The following is a 21707-nucleotide window of genomic DNA, read 5'->3' on the forward strand; positions in this document are numbered from 1 at the left end:
GGGGACATACAGGTGTCCACGGACCCCTCGGGTTTCTTGGTCCTGGATCTAAGTGAGTAAGGGGTGGAGAGGCCAGTAGGAGCTGCAGGAAGCCAACCACAGGCAGAAGCTTCCTTTTTTTTCCCTCCGCCCAGCAACCGTTGAATACTGCCACCCACATCCACTCCCCACCTCCACCCTCACACCTCCTCCACCCCTACTCAGCTTTCTTTTCAACAAGTGAGAGCCAGGGCGGCGAAGAAAGCTGAGCGGGGAGAGGATTCCTCCCCTTTCTTTCCTCATTCCCCCTTAAGACGAACCAGGAAGCAACTGCAGAAATCGGGCCACCTTAACAGTAGAGTAATGCTTTGGCCTCGTGCCAAGTCCCACCTCTGTTCCAGCTCCCGCTCCTCCCCTCTCTCTTCCCGCACTGCCTGGGGAGAGCTGGTGAGCAAGAGTCTGGTCCGAGTTAGCTGGAGCTGTTGCCATGATAAGCATTTTCTTAAGAAAGCTCGGCTGTTGAGATCGTCCAAAGCTGGGGGCTGGGAGGGGGGCACGAACTTCCTGGGAAACCATCCCTCTGAAGAGAGCAAGATCAGACACCCGCCTAGCTCCCCTGCACCCGTTTTCTTTCAGGAACCTGAGCAGTCCTTCCCATTGGAAGGGCAGGGGGAGGAGACCCAGTCCACTCCCCGGCCTTAGCCGGAAAGGCGAGAGAGCAAAGCCAGCATCTCTAGCTTGGTTACCACACTGGGGAGACTGGTGGTGGTCACCCCACCCTACCCCCATCCATGGAAACCTGGAAGGAGAGTCCCGCTTGGAGAAACCTGGATCTTTGCTAGAAAGAGAGGTAGGCTTGCAGAGAATGAATTGACTTGTGATTTGCAAACTTTGTTTCTTTCTTTTCTCTCAATGGCTTCTAAAACTCCCAGATTTTCCTCTTTCTAGCATGTTTCATGAGACTGGTTTTGGAAGGTTTTTAAAAATATGTGTGTGTGCACAGATTTGTCAAATACTGTTTTACCTCTTATCAGTTCTGAGAAACCATATAATGGAATAAGTGTTCTTTTCCTAGTTCTTGTCATTCCTGGGCTATGGGGTTAGAGGACTGGAGGGACTCTCTTTTTGACACCAAAATTGAGCTCTTGGAAAAGACATTTATCTCCCCTCCCTCACCCCATTCTGTTCCTGTCCTCCCCTTCCCCCTTAGCTTGGGAATGGGACGCAGGATGGAAAACTGTTGCAAAAATTTTTTCCGTGTCTGTTCCCTTTCTCGAAAGCCCAAAAGAGAGATGGGGGGAAAAAGGGGGGAACCAAAGAAATCTTCTGAGGGAAAGGGGCTGCAGCGGGAGCTAGGGGAGGGGCACTCTGGGGCCGTGGGGTGGAGGTGGGCTGGGAGAAGTTGGAAGGAGTGGGGAAGGACAGGGCACAAATGAAATTTCTTTAGCTTTGCAGAGAAACCTCAGCAGTTTCTCTGTGCTGCTTGCAAAACATCCTCAGACTTTCACATCTATAATTAGCTGTGGAAAAAGCTGGGAGTTCCCTCGTACCGCTGTTGTTTGAGTGTGTCTGAGCGTCCAGAACCAACTGTATGAGTGTCTCTGAGGGCACCGCCCCATACATCGCGGGTCCCAAAGGGGAGGAAGGAGAACGGTGAATTGAAAAGTTTCCAATTTCGAGGCTGGAGACTGTGGGGCTGGTGAGTGCTCGGTGGACGGGGTGGGCCACAGGCATCCGTGGGCGGGTCCCTGAGCGTCTTGGGTCACTGCCGTGGCTAGCCGAAGAGCTAGGAATTAAGGCCGGGATTGTCCTTCCTGCCCTCCCCTCTCTCTCGGTCTCTCTCTCACACACATACTTGGCTCGCTCTTGGTAGAGGGGGCTGCTGGCTTCCTTCCCCGAGTCCAGTCTGACCTCATACACTCCTCCACCTCCCTGAGGGCACCCGCTCTTCTCCAGCTGGGTGTGGAGGGCGCAGGAGTGGTCAGCCACATCATGGGAGAGGAGTGGGCACTGCTGGCCAGAGGCACCTCCCTCCTGGGCATTCCTGCAGGACTTACAATAACTTGCAGTCCTGATGCCGGCGTCTGCCGGCTGGGCAGGGGGAATGTCAGATGAAGAAATAGGCCGGCACTCAACTGAGGCCCCTGAGGATGGGGAAGGGCAGAGGGAGGGAAGGGAAACAAAATCCCATTCTGCAGTGCCCCTCTCCTCGGTGAGGAGTCTGGGAGTCTAGAGACCCTGGCCCCGCTCCTTCAGCTCCTCCCCAAGCTGCCCCTTCTCCAGCTCTTCCCATTGGAGGCCCTCCTGCAATGCACCCCTCCACTCTGGGCCCTCTACCTGCAGGAAGGGAGGAGACCAGGGTCATTCCAGGCTGGGCCAGGCCCAGGAAAGGAGCCTGGGGGTGACGAGGGGCTGGGCCCTTAGCGTTTAGGAGCTGGGTCTCCTTCCTCGGGCTGGGTCTCCCCTACAAGCAGGGTCTCCCTCTTTGGCTGAGGGTGGTGGCTTGGGAAGCAGAATCTGGGAGGGCAGAAAGGATGGTGGCAGCTTGGGAAGGGATGTTGTGGAAGGTGGGCCCTAAACCCTGAAGCAGACAAATCTGTGCGAATCAGGCTGGCGGGGAGGAAACACCTGCTTTCAGGCCCGGGGCTTGGAGGAGTGGTAAAGGCTAGAGCTGAGAAACTAGGGGAGAAGGAAGCAAACGACTTGTCGGCGAGCTCATCTCGGGGCTGGGGAAGCAACAGGAACCGATTCTCATTTCGAGGTGTTGATTGATCTGACTGCACCCCCAGGCTGTAGGCTAGACAGCTCTTCCCCACCTGCATTCTGGTCGAGAAGGGCCTGAGGCCTTCCCCAGTGGGCAGGGACCCCCAGACCGAACGCCCGTGTTCTGGAGGGAGGGGATCCATTTCTTTGCGCCTCGGGAGTCCCATCCTCCCTGCCACCATCTTGCTGAGGTACAACCCCGAAAATCACGCCGCTTCCGCAGCGGCCTCCCATCGTGGGGGCCCACAGTGCCACTATTCCTGCAGCCGGCCTTCCTATTTTCAGGAATCTCATGAGGGGTCGATGCTGAAGGGCTCGGGGACGGCTTCTCCAGGAGGTCGTTATTTAGCGCGCACCGGGGAGCCTGCTCCCGCGGCTTTGAGCCCGGGGTGGCGCCCAAAGGGGGAATCGGCTCCCGCGGCCCCAGCCCTTCCCCCGGGGCTCGGGGCAGGATCGAGTGCGCGCCCCCGGGGCCCCTCCGCTCTCGGCGGCCTCTGCGACCCCGCCCCGCCAGCCTCTCCGCCGCTGGGCTCCACCCTCCCGGGCTCTGAACTCCGAGGAGAATGCGCTCAGAGCTGCGAACCGAGGCTTCCTGCCTCCCAGGTCGTGCCGAGCCCCAGTCCCTTCTCCCTTCCATTTACCACCACGTCTCGGGATTCAAGGTCAAGTGGGAGGCGCGCAGCCCGTCTTACCCCCGGGACGCCCAGCGCCCAGCGCCGAGCCTGGGACGTTAGAGCTCTGGGTCAGTGCGCGCTGAGAGAATACAGGCAGTTTGGGGGGGCCTTGGAATCAGCCTGATGCCAGCGGGTTCCTAACCAGCTGTCTGGCCTCCACGGTAGAGGTGACAGGGCGTGGCTAGGCACATTTATCACATTGCTGTGGTCTTTGTCAGTAGAAAACCAAAATAGGAGGGCCCAGTTAGGGGCGGAAGGAGAGCAGTTAGAATTTGCTGGGTGTGGGTGCTGGAAGAGGTAAGGCAGGGTGTAGGCGCTGGACGTCCTGGGCCAGGATATCGGGAGGCTTTACTCTTCCCCACTCCCACTGACTGGGAGGTCCCCAGTGGAACAGGGGCTGGGCTGCTCCCAGCCACCTGTCAGCAGGTCACTCCTTCCACCGGAAACCGCCTCTTATTCAAGGATTTAGTTTCCCTCCAAAACTCCAGAACCCAGATGGGCCCTTTTCTTTCTTTTTTTTCAATGCTCCTGGCACCCAAAGACATGGATCAGCCCTTCCCACTAGGAAAGAATATTGCAGACCCACTAAGCATTGGACAGAAGAAAGGATCTTGTTCATTCTTGGTCCCCAGAATGACCAAGACAAACCCAGTTAGCCAAACCCCTAAAAATCTGTTTGGCTGAGGTTAGATTAGCCCCAAGGGTTTGACCTTGTAGGGGAACACCCCACCCAGAGTCTTAACTGCCCTTCCCTAGAAGGATTCTTCAGGCCATCTGAATTCTTCCCTCCAAGGATGCCCCTCAGGCAAGGCTCCCCACCAAGCCCAGTCCCCTGCTTCTTAGACCAGCATTGGTTCCTGTCTTCCCCAGTCGGTATTTGGTGGGTAGGGGTGAGAAGGAAAGAGGGAGGAGAAAAGCAAGGCCCCTGACTTGTCATACTGGGATGACAAGCTTTCTCCGATCATTTCCCCTTTTCTGCAGGTCGTAGGATTAGAGCAGGCCCTGGGGCTGGAGTCCAAAATGCTTGCGTGGAATGTTTTGCCCTTGGCTTCCTCTGCCAGCATCTATCTTTGTGTCCTCTTTCCTCTTTCCCTTGTGTGAGCCATTCTTGTTCCACTGACTTACTTCCTCTGCACATGTTAAAACAGAAATGACAGGGACTTTCTATTTCCGCCTCTACCTTAAGCCGGTCCTCTGTGTTCAGCCTACGTGAACGTGGGCTGAGGAGGGAAACCAGGCAGGCTCTAGTGAGAACCAGAGCCAAGGGCTCTGGGTCAGGGAAGAAGCTGTTGACAGGCAGTCTATGTGTGAAGGGATAGTGGAGAGGCCAAAGGAAAGAAAAGGGGTGAGAACATAGGTGTTAAGGAGCAGAGCCCCCATTTCTACCTCCCCTCACCCCAGTTCCTGTCTGCCTGAGATCCTCAGCCTCATCACTCACCTCTGCTCTAGCTTCCCGAGTTTCATGCACAAATCCCTGGGACAGCTCTAGGAAGATGAACTGGGATGGGATTAATAAGACCCTCTTCCTCTTGCAAAGCTTCTTGCTGCTTCACTTGGTGTGTGAAAAAGGGAGTTGAGAGTTCATTGGTAGGGAGGTCAAAGATGCTCAGCTAGGTTCAAAGAATCTCTCAGCTTAGAACACCTCATAGCAAGATCTCCCAAGGTTGCAGAATCAACGCCAGGAGTATAAACCAGTAGTACACCCTCAATGAAGCTAGCAATATCCAGCAAAACTGCATACGCAGTTACCCAGAAATCCTGCTTCTAGAAATTTATCCAGAAGATGCTCATTCACAAATGTGGAAAGATATATACAAGGTGGTTTTTTTTTTTCTTTTTAAACGGAGCCTTGCTCCGTCGCCCAGACAGGAGAACAATGGTGTCATCTCAGCTCACTGCAACCTCTGCCTCCTGGCTTCAAGCAATTCTCCTGTTCCAGCCTCCTGAGTAGCTGGGATTACAGGCACAACGCCTGGCTAATTTTTTGTATTTTAGTAGAGGTGGGGTTTCACCGTGTTGCCCACGCTGGTCTTGAACTCCTGAGCTTGCCACCCACCTCGACCTCCCAAAGTGCTGGGATTACAGGCATAATCCACCGTGCCCGGCCACCATTTTAATTTTTGAACTAGTAAAAGGATAACCATTCCCATTCCTGTCTATGTAAACTATTTACATCTTTCAAAAATTAAAATACCTCCTCAAGAAAGAAAAAGCAACCATAAAGCTAACCACAACAGAAGCAGTAACTCTAACCAAATATCAATTTGATTACAAAAGAAAGAATTAATTTAAGTACTTTTTAAGCTGAATACTCTGATTCTATATTCTTTGTGGAATTTATATTTTAAGTAAAAAAAAAAAAAAAACTACAAAGAAATCTTCACCTTGGTAGATATGTTATTGGTCGTGGTATTGGTGTCATAAATTGGAAACTATGTTTTGTTTATTGTAGGATAGATGAAATGAGTAACTATGGTGATATTACTAGAAATCAGAGTCTCACTATGGAAAAAGAGAGATATAAGTATGGAATGGGGGATGGGGAAGAAGAATCTTGTGGGGCTTTTTGTATATCTTGTCGGTCTGGCCATTGAAAGGGTCTAGAAATAATGCTGCCTAGTAGCACTGAATACACCCAGTACCTGGATTTTTATTTCTAAGTACCACTTCCCACAGGGAAGGTTGTGGGGAACAGTGCTCCTTAAAGAAATGACTAATTCCAAGTCTGAGACTGGGAAAGTGAACTATGTTGTGCCAGAAACTAGAAGATGCTCGTGTCATGACATGTTGGCACAGGTGCTGGCTTAAAGGGGCTCCTGCCAACCTTTGAAACACATTGAACATTCAGAAGGATAATGGTAATAGATTGTAACACATTGAATATTAAAAATTCCTTGAGTCTGTTTTGACATGGGCAGGGAGGAGCAGGGAGGGAAAACTCTGAATACAAATGCCAACTAGGCCAGGCACAAGACCTCACTCCTGTAATCCTCCCACATTGGGAGGCCAAGGCAGGAGGATCTTTTGAGCCCAGGAGTTTGAGGCTCCCATGAGATCTGATCATGACACTGCACTCCAGAATGGGTGATAAAGCAAGACTCAGTCTCAAAAAATTAAAAAGTAAATGCCAGTTGGGTGTGGTAGCTCATGCCTGTAATCCTCGCACTTTGAGAGGCCCAGGCAGATGGATCACTTGAGGTCAGGATTTCAAGACCAGCCTGCCCAACATGGTGAAACCCCGTTGCTACTAAAAATATAAAAATTAGCCGGAAATCGATTGAACCCAGGAGGCAAAAGTTGCAGTGAGCCAAGATTGCACCACTGCACTTTCAGCCTGGGAAACAGAGCAAGACTCTGTTTAAAAAAAAAAAAAAAAAGTAAATGCCAACTAATAAAATCTAGTAGTAATTGTAAGGTTTGAATGAAGCAAGCGAGGTTCGAATGAGGCAACTGAGACCAGTTATTGGAATAAAGAAATTTAATCGGCTCCTGGGCGAGGTTCCGCAGTCCAACAGGAGAGGCCAGAGAAGTCACACGGATTCCTCTCAGATGTGGGGTTTTATAGGGAGTGAAGGAGCTCGATTGGTTGTGGGAGAGCAGGACTACTATTGGATAAGGTTACAAGCCTTTGTTTGCATACAGAACTTGGCTGCTATTGGTTAGAATTACTCGGCTGCTATTGGCTAGAAAGACTCGGCTGCTATTGGCTAGAATCACAAGACTCCGCTTGCATACTGGGTTCTTTAAGGGAAAGCCAGGCTGTGCAAGAAGGGGAAAAGGGAACAACTCGAGCATGTTCGAGCTTTCGGAAAAAAGGGGGGAGGGGTGTGCATCCGAGCTCCCGGCAAGGCAACCGGCCTTACAGTAATGACAAAATTTTTCTTTAAATTTAATTTAATTTTTTGGGAGACTGAGGCAGGCAGATCACCTGAGATTGGGAGTTTGAGACCAGCCTGACCAACAAGGAGAAACCCTGTCTCTACTGAAAATACAAAATTAGCCAGGTGTGGTGGCGCATGCCTGTAATCCCAGCTACTCCAGAGGCTGTGGCAGGAGAATCTCTTGAACCCAGGAGGCAGAGGTTGTGGTGAGCCAAGATCACACCATTGCACTGCAACCTGGGTAACAAGAGCAAAACTTCCTCTCAAAAAAAATTTTTTTTAATTTAATTTTTAATTGACAAATATGAGTTTCATATATGTGTTTTTTGTAGATGTATTTTTTGCAAAGACAGAGTTTCGCCATGTTACCTAGGTTGGTCTGAAACTCCTGGGCTCAAGCAACTCACCTGCCTCAGGCTCCCAAAGCGTGGGGATTATAGGCATGAACCACCACACCCGGCCCCATTTTTTAAAAAATTTTATTTGTTTATTTATTTGAGACAGAGTTTCACTCTTGTTACCCAGGCTGGAGTGCAATGGCACAATCTCAGCTCACCACAACCTCCACCTCCCGAGTTCAAGTGATTCTCCTGCCTGAGCCTCCCGAGTAGCTGGGATTACAGGCACATGCCACCAGGACTGGCTAATTTTGTATTTTTAGTAGCAACGGAGTTTTTCCATGTTGGTCAGACTGGTATCAAACTCCCGACCTCAGGTGATCCGCCCTCCTCAGCCTCCCAAAGTGCTGGGATTACAGGCATGAGTCACCACAACTGGCCCCCATTTATTTTTGAAACAGGGTCTTGTTCTGTCACCCAAGCAGGAGTGCAGTGGTGCAGTCATAGCTCACTGCAGCCTCAAACTCCCAGGTTTAAGCAATCCTCCCACCTCAGCCTCCCAAGTAACTGGGACTGCAGGTGCGCGCCACAATGGCTGGCTAATTTTTTTTTTTTTTTTTTTGTAGAGACAGACAACATAGCCAGACTCCATCTCTACAAAATAAAAAGTTAGCTAGGCGGTGGCTGCGCACCTGTCTGTAGTCCTAGCTGCTCAGCAGGCTGAGGCAGGAGGATAACTTGAACCCAACAGGTCAAGGCTGCAGTGAACCATGATCATGACACTGCACTTCAGCTGGTTGCCAGAGTGAGACCCTGTCTCAAAAATAAATAATAAACAAATTTTTTAAATGGTGAAACTAAGTGAAAGGTCTACAGTTGTCTATTGTGCTATTTTTTTTTTTTAGCTTTCAGGTTCTGAAATTTTTCAAAATACTTAGCCAGAGAGAGATGTCAATGCCAGAGGCACTCCTAGATTCCTGGTCTCTTCTCACCTAACTGCGCAACTCCTGACCAAGAGGAGTGTCTTTTCTAAGCTCTTGAGTACTGAGAGTCCCCATGGAGCACACAGAGGGATCTTTTGAGAAAGTACTCTTCCTCAGGAAGCCTTCCTTCCCACCCTCACTGCTCCCCACCCACAGGCTCTTCTGTCCAGATGGGAGCAGTTGGTCCCTGATGGGTGGGCCACAAAAGGAGGCAGGATCACAGGCATTCTTCCACCATGCCATGGAGCCAGCTGAGGGAGGCTGGGGACTGAGGGCTTCTGGAGTCACCCACCTACCTCTTGAGGAGGGGGGTCCAGGTGTAAGAGAAGAAATTCACCAAACAGTCCAGAGGTTGGTGCTGACCAAACCTTTAGCGTCACTTAGCATTCTCTAATTAGGTGATTCTGAAAGAACCCAGCAAGCAGTGCCTGCCCTGAGCCTTCATGCCTGGGCTAAGCAAGCCCTTCTAGGCACTCCCTTGGCAAGGATGGCACACCTGACTGTCCTGTCATTGACTCAAATCATTGTGCTACTCACCCCGCCTCCCTCCCCATCCTCATCCTGGCTCTAGAGAGAGATTGAGTTTCCAGGATGGCTTCTTACTCTCTCTCTATGTCTGTCTTCTCCTGGAAACCCTGTGGCTAGTCCCTACATGACTCAGGATTCTTTTTATGTAGGCGAGGGCCATTGATCCTTTGGTCAATTCCCCTTCTGTGTTGGTGAGGGAGCCTGAAAGAGCAGGAGCCAGGAAGTTGGAAGGGGGCAGACAGGGAGGAGTTTGTTCTAGTGAGCTGCCAGGCTTGCCAGAAGAGCACGGGACTGGAAGTCAGAAAACTGGTCATCTGGACTTTTGTCTGCTGTGTAGCCTTGACTGAAGCAGGGAATATCTCTGGGCCTTTATCTACTGCACTGTTACATGAAACCAAGTTTGGACATACAGACATTGCTGATTCAAGATCCTCCTCTCCTTTATTTTTTATTTATTTATTTTTGAGACGGAGTCTCGCTCTGTCACCAGGCTGGAGTGCAATGGCACCATCTTGGCTCATTGCCACCTCTGCCTCCCGGGTTTAAGCAGTTCTCCTGCCTCAGCCTCCCTAGTAGCTGGGACTACAGGCACAAGCCACCATGCCTAGCTAATTTTTGTATTTTTAGTAGAGATGGGGTTTCGCTATGTTGGCCAGGATGGTGTCGATCTCTTGACCTTGTGATCCGCCCACCTCAGCCTCCCAAAGTGCTGGGATTACAGGTGTGAGCCACCACTCCCGGCCTAAGACCCTCCTCTTCTATAGAAAACAAAGGAGTGAGCCGGGTGCGGTGGCTCACACCTGTAATCCCAGCACTTTGGGAGGCTGAGGCGGGCAGATCAGAAGGTCAGGGGTTCAAGACCAGCCTGACCAACATGGTGAAACCTGGTCTCTACTTAAAAATACCAAAATTAGCCAGGCTTGGTGGTGCACACCTGTAATCCCGGCTACTTGGGAGGCTGAGGCAGGAGAATTGCTTGAACCTGGGAGTTGGAGGTTGCGGTGAGCCGAGAGCGTGTCATTGCACTCCAGCCTGGGCGACAGAGCAAAACTCGGTCTCAAACAAAAATTAAAAAAAAAAAAAAAACAAAAGAAAACAAAGGAGTGAAACTCTCAATGCCCAAATCAAACTCTTGTCACAAATAGAGTCTAGCACAATGTGACAACTTGCAGCCAAGTCCCATCCTTCTGCCCAGGATGACAAGGGGAAAAGAGACCAAAAGGCCTGTGCCTTTGGACTGCCACCGTTGAGGTTTGGGAGTGGACCAGGTTCTAAGACTTCCCACCTCCACCTGCTGGGAACTTCAATTAGGAAGTACCTTCCAAGGCTGCAATTCTGCTATGTTCTAGGCCAGAAACTAAGGAATATTAGCTAGGGGTAGAGAAATTCAGACTTTCACAAAGTTTCCTATTTTCTAGGGCACATGATCCCCCAAAAAGTTATTAGATTGAACCATATGGAAATGCCAATATACAACCACTTTTGACCTACAAAGGCAATTTCGTGTAGCTCAACCTAACAATATTACTCTACACTGGAATAATGTCAGTGGGATTGCAGTCCGTGCTTTGAGCTGGAGAGATTAGGTTTTCACCTGAGCTGTGGGTTGAATTAGAAATTTGGGCAAAGTTGCCAGCTGCTAGGCCAACTTACCCTCCATCCCAATCCAGACTTTCAGCCCTGGAGGTAGATGTGTTGGCAGAGGCCTTGTCTGGACTCTGGTTGAGATTCTAGCATTAGCCTTCCTGGCAGGTGGCCGGGGAAGCTGCCCGAGGTAGAGAGGAATGTACCATCCATCTGTAGTCTGCTATTCTTGTGTCCTGAATGCCCTGCTTCGTATCTTGGGAGCTGAAGACAGAGGAAAATTTAAGAAAGGAAGAAATAGGAAATACTGGCCCTATTCGTCCCCTGTCTAGTGGAAGACAAGAGCAGAAACATGCACTTGAAGTCTCATCTGGCACAGGGACACATGACTTAGGGATGGCTGGTAGCTGCTAATAGGATGGCTGGGGGTTGAAGGGGTGTTAGTGGGAATAAAGAGCAGAATTTGGCAGGGCTCAACTGGAAATTATTCATGGAGGAGGTGATTGCCAAACAGGATTTGAAAGAGAAAGGAAAGATTTGATGGAGGAGGGGAGGAGAGATGGGGAGGAAGGGGTGTGCTGCTGCATCCTGACTGAGGACACTCGGAACATCCTGGAGAGTCGGGTGCTCTGGCAGGTGAGGGAGGCTGTCTGCTCCCACCCGCTGGAAGGCCTCCAGCCTTTGTCTGAGCCAGCGTGGGTACTGTGGGCAGGATGGCATCTGGCCTCAGCGGCGGCCTGCCGCCTGTCTGCTCTCCTGGCACTCATGGACCATTAGGATGATTTTTTGATGTTTTCTCCCTGCCGTCTGTATTACAGCCTTCTTTGTGGGAAGCACTCATATGACATCTGTTAGGATGCAAGGACAGGCACAGCAAGCATCCATTCCAGGAGCTTTCTGACCTGATACAGGGGAGGCCGGTCACCAGACTTTGGACTGGTCATCAGGCTCATTTTATTGAGACAGGCACTTGAGATGGACAGAGAACTGGAACCTCAAGACTTGCCCAAAGACACTGGGTGAGTTTGAGGCAGACCTGGGGGTAGAGCCCAGTTCTCCCCACTCCAAGACTGGGTCCTCAACCCCATCATTGCAACACTACGTGACCAAATCAACACCAAACTTCCAAACTTCCCTGGTACCCGATGTCTCTACCCACATGGCAAAGAGAACCATCCCTGTCCCTCTCAGGATGATGTGAGGTCATGTGCTAGGAGCACTTTGGAAGACAGATTCTAGAAACCATAGAGGTGCCGTGCTGTTATTATTAACAATTAAGGTCATTAGCTGGGCACCATGGCTCACGCCTGTAATCCCAGCACTTTGGGAGGCTGAGGCAGGCAGATCACCTGAGGTTGGGAGTTCAAGACCAGCCTGACCAACATGGAGAAACCTTGTCTCTATTAAAAATACAAAATTAGCTGAGTGTGGTGGCGCATGCCTATAATCCATTCCAGCCTGGGCAACAAGAGTGAAACTCCATCTCAAAAAAAAAAAAAATTAAGGTCATCACCATGCAGCTCCTAACAGTCCCCTCCACAGCTCCTACCCGCACACTGGGCCTGGAGCTGAGTGAGGCAGGGTAATTGAGAGGGGAGGCAGAAGTCCTGGAATGAGGCAGGCAGTAACCTCCTCCTGCCAGGGTGTTCTTGGCCCTACCCTTTCCTCAGGGCGTGGCTCTTTCAAAAGGCCAGAGGAAGTGCAGAGGGGAAGCACCATTATCTCCATTCTTCCTTAGTAGCTAAGTCAGGTTGGCTGCTGAGCTCTGATTTGGGGTCTAAGAGTCAAGAGAGTGGGGCCACCATAATGTGACAGCACAGGCTGATTTGATTGCCTGAGCCAATCTGTCATTCATTTGCTTGTTCACTTACCCATTTATTTATCCAACAGACATGAAGCGAGCACAGACCATATGCCAAGCACTACGTTAAGGGTTTGGGAAGCAGTGGTATCCAGGAGGCAAAGGAAGGGCTAAGCAGTACTGCCCTTAAGCTCAGGGATGACTATCCCAAGCCTGGGACTCACTGCAAGCCCTGCTTGTTGGTAGTGCTCCAAGGAATTTGCATTTGTTTCCCTGGAGAGCACATTTAACCCTTGACTTCAGGGAGGTAAGATCTAGACCCCATACACAACGGAGCTAGGAGGGGCTTTGGAGGTCATTGCAGGGCAGCAGCCGGTGTTAGCAGTGAGACCATGGCCTGAATGGTAAAGGGCTTGCCCTTGTCCTTTGCTAAGGGAGGCCTCCTCCCGGACCAGGACATGGTGCCGAAGCCGGGTGTGGGTCCAGCCTGGTTTATTCAGCCGCTTCACTGGCCTCCCAGTGTTGCCTGACTTTCCATCTCCTGCTTACATCTGGAGCCTCTGCCTCTGATGGGTGGAGACGTTCTGTTGCTGGGATGCCCAGAGGAATCCAAATGGTACTGAGAAATAAAACAATACATCTCCAGAGAAGCCCTCCAGTTCCTCCTCTAGTCCCTACCTCTCATTTCAGTCTCTTAATCCCTACTTTCAGCGGCAATGTGGTACAAAGGATAAAGGAGTGGATTCAGCTTCAGTTGGTACATGCTATACACAGCTGCACCTAGCCTCAGTTTTGCCCTCTTTAAAGTTTGTATGATATCCCCTTTTGTCATCTACCCCATAGAGTGTATGACAGACAAATAAGGTATTGCAGGTGCAAGCATCCCATACACATTAAAGTGCTAGATACACATAACTCTTATGATTCCAGCGACCCTCTCTTCCTATTCCCCACTCCCCTCTTGTTCTCTCACTGTCTGCTCCCACTCCTGCTCTCACTGCATTCTCCCTCCTTGCCTACATTGAGACCTAAAGCAACACCTGTTGCATCTTTTCTTGAAACAGGGTCTCACTGTCATCGCCCAGGCTGGAGTGCAATGGTGCAATCATGGCTCACTGCAACCTCGACTTCCTGGGGTCAGGTGATTCTCCCACCTCAGCTTCTCTTGTAACTGGGACTATAAGTACATGCCACCATGCCTGACTAATTTTTTTTTTTTTTTGGTATTTTTAGTAGAGATGGGGTTTCGCCATGTTGCCCAGGCTGCTCTCAAATTCCTGATCTCGGGCGATCTGCCCACCTCAGCCTCCCTGAGTGCTGGGATTAGAGGTGTGAACTACTGTGCCCAGCTCTCGTCACATCTTAAATAACAATGACAACAGTAGAAGTAATAATCTGAACTAGCATTTATTATTTATGTGATAGGTATTAAACTTGAATCATCTCATTTAATATTCTCAGCGAACAGTGAGGTCGATACTAGCATTGTCTTCATTTTCCACATTGATGAAGATGTTCATAAAACGTAAGGCTAAGATGCACCCTTAGTTTAGCTCATGTATAGATTTCCTCTTTCCATGGCTGAGTGACTGACTGGTTGACAAGAACATGGGGAGTTTCAACAGCTTTTATCAAATGTCGACTAAATGCCAGATGCTTCCAAATTATGTCACAACAACCACCTTCTGAGATAGGTACAGGCTTTGTCTTGGAGATCGTCTGGTTGTGAGAACAGAAGCCTACTCAAAGAAGCAAAAGTAAAAGGGAGCTTTATTAGAACGTTCCAGGGAAATAGCACAGAACTTCACTGGGGAAGGTATAGCCCTCTGTCAGCCACACCTACATCCTGGAGCCGTAGCACTCTCTCTCTTCTTCACAGATGGGCTCCTGCTCTTTCATCCACAAGCACAGGACCTGTTGTGGGTGAACCAGGCAGTAGGTTCAATCTCTCAGCCCATGTGGCCTTCGCGCTTAGCTCTCCAAAGTAAATTAACTCAGTCTCTCAGTCCAAACGCTAACCGATGCTGATTCCAGCTTAGATCTGATGTCCACTGCACTCCAGTGGTCTGTGGCTTGTGGTAGGGGAAGGAGACTAATCAGGCCTATCTTTTGCATCAGGGCTAGGGGTGGGAGCAGACATTTCTAGAGGGAAAATTCACTGGTCTTAGGTTGATTCAAACCCAGCTATGTTCTTTACCACACCCCGGAGTATCTCTAGGATATCTTAAAGATAATGCTCTGGGCCGGCACATTGACTCCCAGCACTTTGGGAGGCTGAAGCTGGCAGATCACGAGGTCAGAAGATTGAGACCATCCTGGCCAACATGGTGAAGCCCCATCTCTACTAAAACTACAAAAATTAGCTGGGCGTGGTGGCGTGTGCCTATAATCCCAGCTACTCAGGAGGCTGAGGCAGGAGAATCGCTTGAACCAGGGAGTCGGAGGTTTCAGTGAGCCGAGATCATGCCACTGCCCTCCAGTCTGGTGACAGAGCAAGACTTTGTCTCAAAATAATAATAATAACAATAATAATAATGCTTTGGTGGAAGCCAATAAATAAGAGGGCATGCCAGTTGTCCCAGAATTCATGGATTCAGCTGGGACTGGAAAAATAATATTAACCACTTTTGAAACCTGCTGTGTGCCAGGCAATTAATATGCATTGTCTGTAATCCTTACGACACTCCTACAACATGCTTTGTTCCCATTTTACAGGTAAGAAAGCTAACACTGACTTAAATAGCTTGCCCAGAGATCATCTGGCTCCTTAGGGTTGGGGCTGATATCTGACCCAGGCCTGACACCAAAGCTCATGGCCTTTCTGATATACAAAAAAGGTTATTTACTCTCCTGGAAGATAAGCTCCGTGAGAGCAAGGATCTTCGTCTTGTTTGTTGATATATCCCAAGCACCTAGAACAGTATTTGGCACATAGTGAGTACTCAGTAAAAAATTGTTGAGTGGATTTTGCTTTGGTAACTTTTGTACCCCCAGGCTTCCCAAAGTCAGAGAGAGAAAGGACTCAGACAATGAGCCCAGGACCAGTGGGGTAAGCCTCTGGGTGCTTCTGGTCCCTAACCCCCACAGTATACTATGTTTTGTTTGCTTTTTGTTTTTGTTTTTGTTTTGTATTGTTTTGTTTTTGGTTTTTAGAGACAGGATCTCACTTTGTCACCCAGGCTGGAGTGTAGTGGTGTCATCATGGCTCACTGTAGCCTCCAAGCCCTGGGCTCAAGGGATCCTCCTGACTCAGCCTCCTGAGTAGCTGGGACTACAGGTGTGCATTTTTTTTAAAAAAATTAGGTGGCTAATTTTTGTGTGTGTGTGTGTGATGGAGTCTCACTAAGTTGCCCAGGCTGGTCTTAAAACCCTAGCCTCAAGCATCAGCCTCCCAAAGTGCTGGGATTACAGGTATGAGCCACCTTGCCTGGTCCATCAGCTTCTTTATTTCCCTTCTAAAACCACAGGCACTTTGCCTCTGGTTGCCTGCTATCATTGGATTCCACTGGACTCCGTTTGGGGCTGACTTGTGACCAATTCTTTGTGATCTGGGAAAATGCTCATGATCTAGTATTGGGTAGGAAAAAAATTAAATCAAAATCTCATTATGCAACATGTTCCCAATTTTGTTTAATTAAAAAATTAATTTAGAGGCTGGGCCTGGTGGCTCATGCCTGTAATCTCAGCACTTTGGGAGGCCGAGGCAGGCGGGTCATGAGGTCAGGAGATCGAGGCCATCCTGGCCAACAGAGCGAAACCCGTCTCTACTAAAATACAAAAATTAGCTGGGCGTGGTAGTGGGCGCCTGTAGTCCCAGCTACTCAGGAGGCTGAGTCAGGAGAATTGCTGGAAGCCAGGAAGCAGAGGTTGCAGTGAGCTGAGATCGGGCCACTGCACGCCAGCCTGGTGCCTGGCAAAAGAGCGAGACTCTGTCTCAAAAAATAATAAAAATAATTTAAATTTTTGTTTGTTTGGAAATGGGTCTTGCTATGTTGCTCAGGCTGGTCCTAAATTCCTGGGCTCAAGCATCCTCCTGTCCCTGCCTCCCAAAGTGCTGGGATTACAGGCGTGAGCCACCGCACCTGGCTTCATAGTCTACTTTGATGGGGGACTTTAGAGGAGCAATATAGAAAAGCCTGAAAGAAAGTATGTCCCTGGATTTATCTGTGTTTACTCTTTGTGTATCTGACCTAAGCCATTTAGCCCTGTGAGAAGAGCAGGTGAAAGGAGATTTCCTTAACACTGGAAAATCCATTTACCCAGACTAGGAAACAGGATACTGAGGTCCTTTATTGATAGAGAAAAGAATGCTAATTTCCACTGAGTTTTCAGCCCCTGGGGTCAGAGCTTACCAAATCCTGAATCCCTTCCTGTGCCTTTCTGTATAACAATGCCCTGTGTCCTAAATCACACAGTTTAGTCCTTCCAATCCCAGCAGGTGGTGTTATATAAAAGTGCAGATTTGAGGGAGTCTGATGGAACTGGGTTCAAGTTTGCCTGGCCAGCTATGTGACCGTGGACAAATTATTTAGGCTCTCAGACTCAGTTTCCACTGGAAAATGTGAACACACACAAATGAAGAGTGATACATGCTCTGAGTGCCTGGCTCGTTACTATGAGCCAGAGTAGTTACTGAATTTTAATTTTTCCTCTTTTTTCCCTCCATTTCTCCCTTCCTTTTCCATGGAGCCTGGCACCAGCCTGCCCGCCTGCTGCCTGCTAACCTTTGGCCTCAGTGCATTTATTTTTTTATTTTTTGAGATGGAGTCTTGCTCTGTCACCCGGGGAGTGCAGTGGCGTGATCTCGGCTCACCGCAACCTCTGCCTCCTAGGTTCAAGCAATTCTCTTGCTCAGCCTCCTGAGTAGCTGTGATTACAGGTGCATGCCACCACACCCAGCTAATTTTTGTATTTTTAGTAGAGGCAGGGTTTCACCATGTTAGGTTGGTCTCGAACTCCTGACCTCTTGATCTGCCCACCTTAGCCTCCCAAAGTGCTGGGATTACAGGCGTGAGCCACTGCCCTGCTGGTCTCAGTGCATTTATAAAAGGGTCATAGCCCATTGTTTCCCGGTAAGGAAAGGCCCAAAGGCTCCAGCCTCCTGCAATTTTCCATTAAAAGGTGTGCAGGGGCTGACCAGGGACTCCATTATTTCCATGAGACAGGTTACCTTCTTGGTTCCAGCCCTAGGGCTTTGCTTGATATTTGAGCAAGAAGACTCCCGGTGAAATAAGGCAGACTGGAGGGTAGAGAGCTGCAATCACCTCACCTTGTTTACTGTTGCCCTGCATTCCTCCCCTGAGAGTAGATGCTGTAGGAGCCAATGCTGGGAAATCTCTTGTTGATGGAGGGAGTCAGACTGGGTGACAACACTCTTGTTTTTGTAGAAGCTGTAGCCCAAGGGTGCTATCATTATTTGGTCATCCAGATCAACTGCCAGCTGCACTGGAATTGAGCTGCCCCTGGATAAACAGGCAGGAGAGTCTCAGCCTGGAATCTCCCCTGCTTTTCCCAGCACACACCCACGCAGAGACTTTAGCTGGCAAGAAACGGCAGCTTAGCCAAGATAATGCATGAACTGGAACTTGCCTTTCATGGCTGGAAGGGGCTTGGCATTAAGTGCAGTTCTTGCTCCTGCTTCCTATGGATCATTTAAGTGCTCCGGGCTCTCTTGGAACAGGGGGAATTCTCTGGTCCCCTCCCAGTTTCTGAGGGATGGCATCCAATGATGGGAGATGCTTTCAGAGGAAGTGACTTACAGACAAGGATGTGAATATTAGCTGAGAGTTCAAGTGAACAGGCTTATGGCAGCATGGTTTCTGAGATGCAGCGACTTCTCGGTTTTGGCTGCAGCGTCTTCACTGAGCCCACTCATCAGCCCGAAAGCTACTTGAAAGGAGAGGGATACTTTAGTCATTCCTGTATGCTCAGTGTTCAGCACACTCCCTGGCTCTTAGATGATTATCAGTAAAGAATGGATGGATGGGCCAGGCCCAGTGGCTCACGCCTATAATCTCAGCACTTTGGGAGGCCAAGGAGGGTGGGTCACCTAACATCAGGGGTTCAGGAACAGCTTGGCCAATATGGCAAAAATTGTCTCTACTAAAAAAAAAAATTAGCCTGGTGTGGTGGCACGTGCCTACAGTCTCAGCTACTCAGGAGGCTGAGGCGGGAGAATCGCTTGAACCCGGAGGCAGAGATTGCAGTAAGCAGAGATCACATGATGGCACTCCAGCCAGCGCAGCAGAGCAAGACTCTGTCTTAAAAAAAAAAAAAAAAAAAAGAATGGTTGGATGGATGGATGTAAACAAATAGAAAATTTTCTCTAAACAAGTAGACCACAGTGAGCTTTATCTTTTTCCTTCCCAGGACCACACTGCCTGCTCAAAACTTCATCATCTCATGCCTGAATAATTGCAAAGGCTTCCTAATGACAGGCAGGTGGTCTAGAGAAATGAGTTCTAGACTGGAAGTTGGGAGACCTGGAATTTGAGCCACTTAAGTTGTTCTGTCACTTTTGGGAAATCACTGAACCTTTCTGTGCTTCAGTTTGTTTATATGTAAAATGAATAGTTTGGGCTAAATGTACTTAGAGGATGTTTCAATTCTAAGATTCTCTGCTTCCTCCTATCCAAACAACCATGCAGATTAATTATAGTTGGGTACCAATATTTAAAAGTAAGATTTCACAGCTCTCTTGCTCAACTGGGCTTCAGTGACAGAGACTGGGGACATCTTCCTAGGAATTTGGTGACTGGTGACTGGAGTGTGAAAAGAAACAATGGCCAGTTCCCCAGGAGACCTGGCTTAGGGATTGATCTCCTAGAATTATTGAACCCATGTCTTAGGAAACTCCATCTTTCTCTCTCCCTTTTCAGACTCATGCTGGGAGCTTGTGGGGCTCCCTGTAGCCCTGTTCTGTATGACTTTTTGTGGCCACTATGCCAAGGTGGAGAGGAGGTCTGGGCTCCATTTGGAATCTTGGTAGTGGTGGTGATTCCCTTTTTGCTTCTTTCTGGTGTCCAATGTCCGCTAGTGTCGTTGGCACAAACCAGATCAGGCTATTGGAAGGCCACACTGCTTAAGAACAATGTAAGGAGATCAGGCTCTCAGCTATGTTTACATTAGTGAAGTTCACATTCTCTAACTTGCTCAGCTTATCTCCTATACCTAGTGCCGTTTCAGAGCTCCCCAGGCTGGCCAAATCCATAGTCCCAATCCCCAAAATCCCTTGTCTAAATGGAGCCTAACTTCTGCCCCAGTTTAAGCCAGGGCTGTTTCTGACTCAGCTGCTGTCATCCTGCCTGGGTCCTAGGCAACATGGCCTTTCTAATGCCCTAGCCAGGCAGAGCATTCCTGCTTACCCAACTCACAGACTCTTCCTACTTTCTGGGTTATACGCTTTTCTTCTGCTTGTTGCTTTATAGCTCAGTCAATTATTCTGTGATCTTATACAGATCACAGCTAGTTTTGTGAGGTTTTTTTTTTCCATTTAAAAAGCATCTGGCCAGGCGCGGTGGCTCACGCCTATAATCCTAGCACTTTGGGAGGCCGAGGTGGGTGGATCACCTGAGGTCAGGAGTTCAAGACCAGCCTGGCCATCATGGTGAAACCCCATCTTTTTTTTTTTTTTTTTTTAAAAAGCATCTATATTTTCTTTCATCAACTTCAGTCATCACTCCTCCTTCGACACCCTTCCCACCTTCTATTCCCTTTCATAGGAACGCTGACGTAGTCAAACCCCGCCTTATTGTATGGTCATTCTTGTTTCAGTCACTTGTAGAGACACCACGTTTCCAGGAAGGTTGTTTTCTCAGTGTACTTGAATCCAAATGGCAAATTTTTAGCAAAGTGGTTATTATTATTATTAATTTTTTTTGAGATGGAGTTTCGCTCTTGTTGCCCAGGCTGGAGTGCAATGGCACGATCTCAGCTCACCGCAACCTCTGCCCCCTGGGTTCAAGTGATTCTCCTGCCTCAGCCTCCTGAGTAGCTGGGATTATAGGCAGGTGCCACCACGCTCGGCTAATTTTGTATTTTTAGTAGAGAGGGGGTTTCTCCATGTTGGTCAGGCTGGTCTCGGACTCCCAACCTCAGATGATCTGCCCACCTCGGCCTCCCAAAGTACAGGCATGAGCCACCGCACTAGCGCAAAGTGGTTATTTTTTAAGAATATTTACTTTTTTCCTGCATATAAAAGTAATACGTAAAAAGCATCTCACATAAACTGAGCACTTGTCAGGCACCAAGACAAATGCTAAAACTGCATGACCTCATTCTCTCCTCATGACAACCCTAATAAGGAAGGAATCATTTCTGTCTTCCCTTTCAAAAAAAGAAACGAAGGCTCAGAGAGATAAAATACTTTCACCCAAGTTCCCACAGCTACCAAGTAGTGCATGTGGTATTCAAACCATGGCTCTCAAACTTCAGAGTCCAAGTGTGCGGTGGCACGTGCCTGTAGTCCAGCACCTTGAGAGGCTGAGGCAGAAGAATTGCTTCAGTCCAGGAGTTTGAGTCCAGCCTGGGCGATATAACAAGAGCCCATCTCTAAAAAATAAAAATAGCCCGGGCGCGGTGGCTCACGCCTGTAATCTCAACACTCTGGGAGGCTGAGGCGGGCGGATCACGAGGTCAAGAGATCGAGACCATCCTGGCCAACATGGTGAAACCTGTCTCTACTAAAAAATACAAAAATTAGCTGGGTGTGGTGGCACACACCTGTAGTCCCAGCTACCCGGAAGGCTGAGGCAGAAGAATTGCTTGAACCCAGGAAGTGGAGATTGCAGTGAGCCAAGATTGCGCCACTGCACACCAGCCTGGTGCCTGGCAACAGAACGAGACTGTCTCAATTTTTAAAAAAAATTAAAATAAATAAATAAAAATTAAAAAAAGAGTTTGGAATATTCAGAAAAACATGAAGAGAAAACTAAAACTTCCACAAGTCCAGACATAACTGCTGACATTTTGGTGTAGTCTCTTTTAGTCTTTTATATACGTGGGTAAGTATATACATTTTTAAGACAAAATTGGGAATACATTGCATAATGAGATTTTGATTTAATTTTTTTCCTACCCAATACTAGATCATGAGCATTTTCCCAGATCATAAAGAATTGGTCACAAGTCAGCCCCAAACATAGTCCAGTGGAATCCAATGATAGCAGGCAACCAGA

At 48.9% G+C, this 21707-nt stretch overlaps 1 protein-coding gene across 5 annotated transcripts in view; it reads left to right on the forward strand.

The window, feature by feature from the left end:
* Positions 1 to 258: 258 nt before the first annotated feature.
* Positions 259 to 21707, forward strand: part of ATP2B4 (ATPase plasma membrane Ca2+ transporting 4) — a 116948-nt gene continuing 95499 nt past the window's right edge. Inside the window, exon 1 of one of the 5 annotated variants that reach the window (XM_064360258.1) lies at positions 259 to 829. The gene's annotated coding sequence lies outside the window, so the exon portion shown is untranslated. Of the gene's footprint in view, positions 830 to 1437; positions 1679 to 21707 lie in introns of those variants that run through there. The other 4 variants (XM_064360256.1, XM_064360252.1, XM_064360257.1 and 1 more) reach the window with 4 other exon arrangements.

This window comes from Aotus nancymaae, unplaced genomic scaffold (assembly GCF_030222135.1).
Source record: "Aotus nancymaae isolate 86718 unplaced genomic scaffold, 86718_ANA_hifiasm-v0.15.2.pri h1tg000039l, whole genome shotgun sequence".
In the NCBI taxonomy this organism is placed as follows: domain Eukaryota; kingdom Metazoa; phylum Chordata; class Mammalia; order Primates; family Aotidae; genus Aotus; species Aotus nancymaae.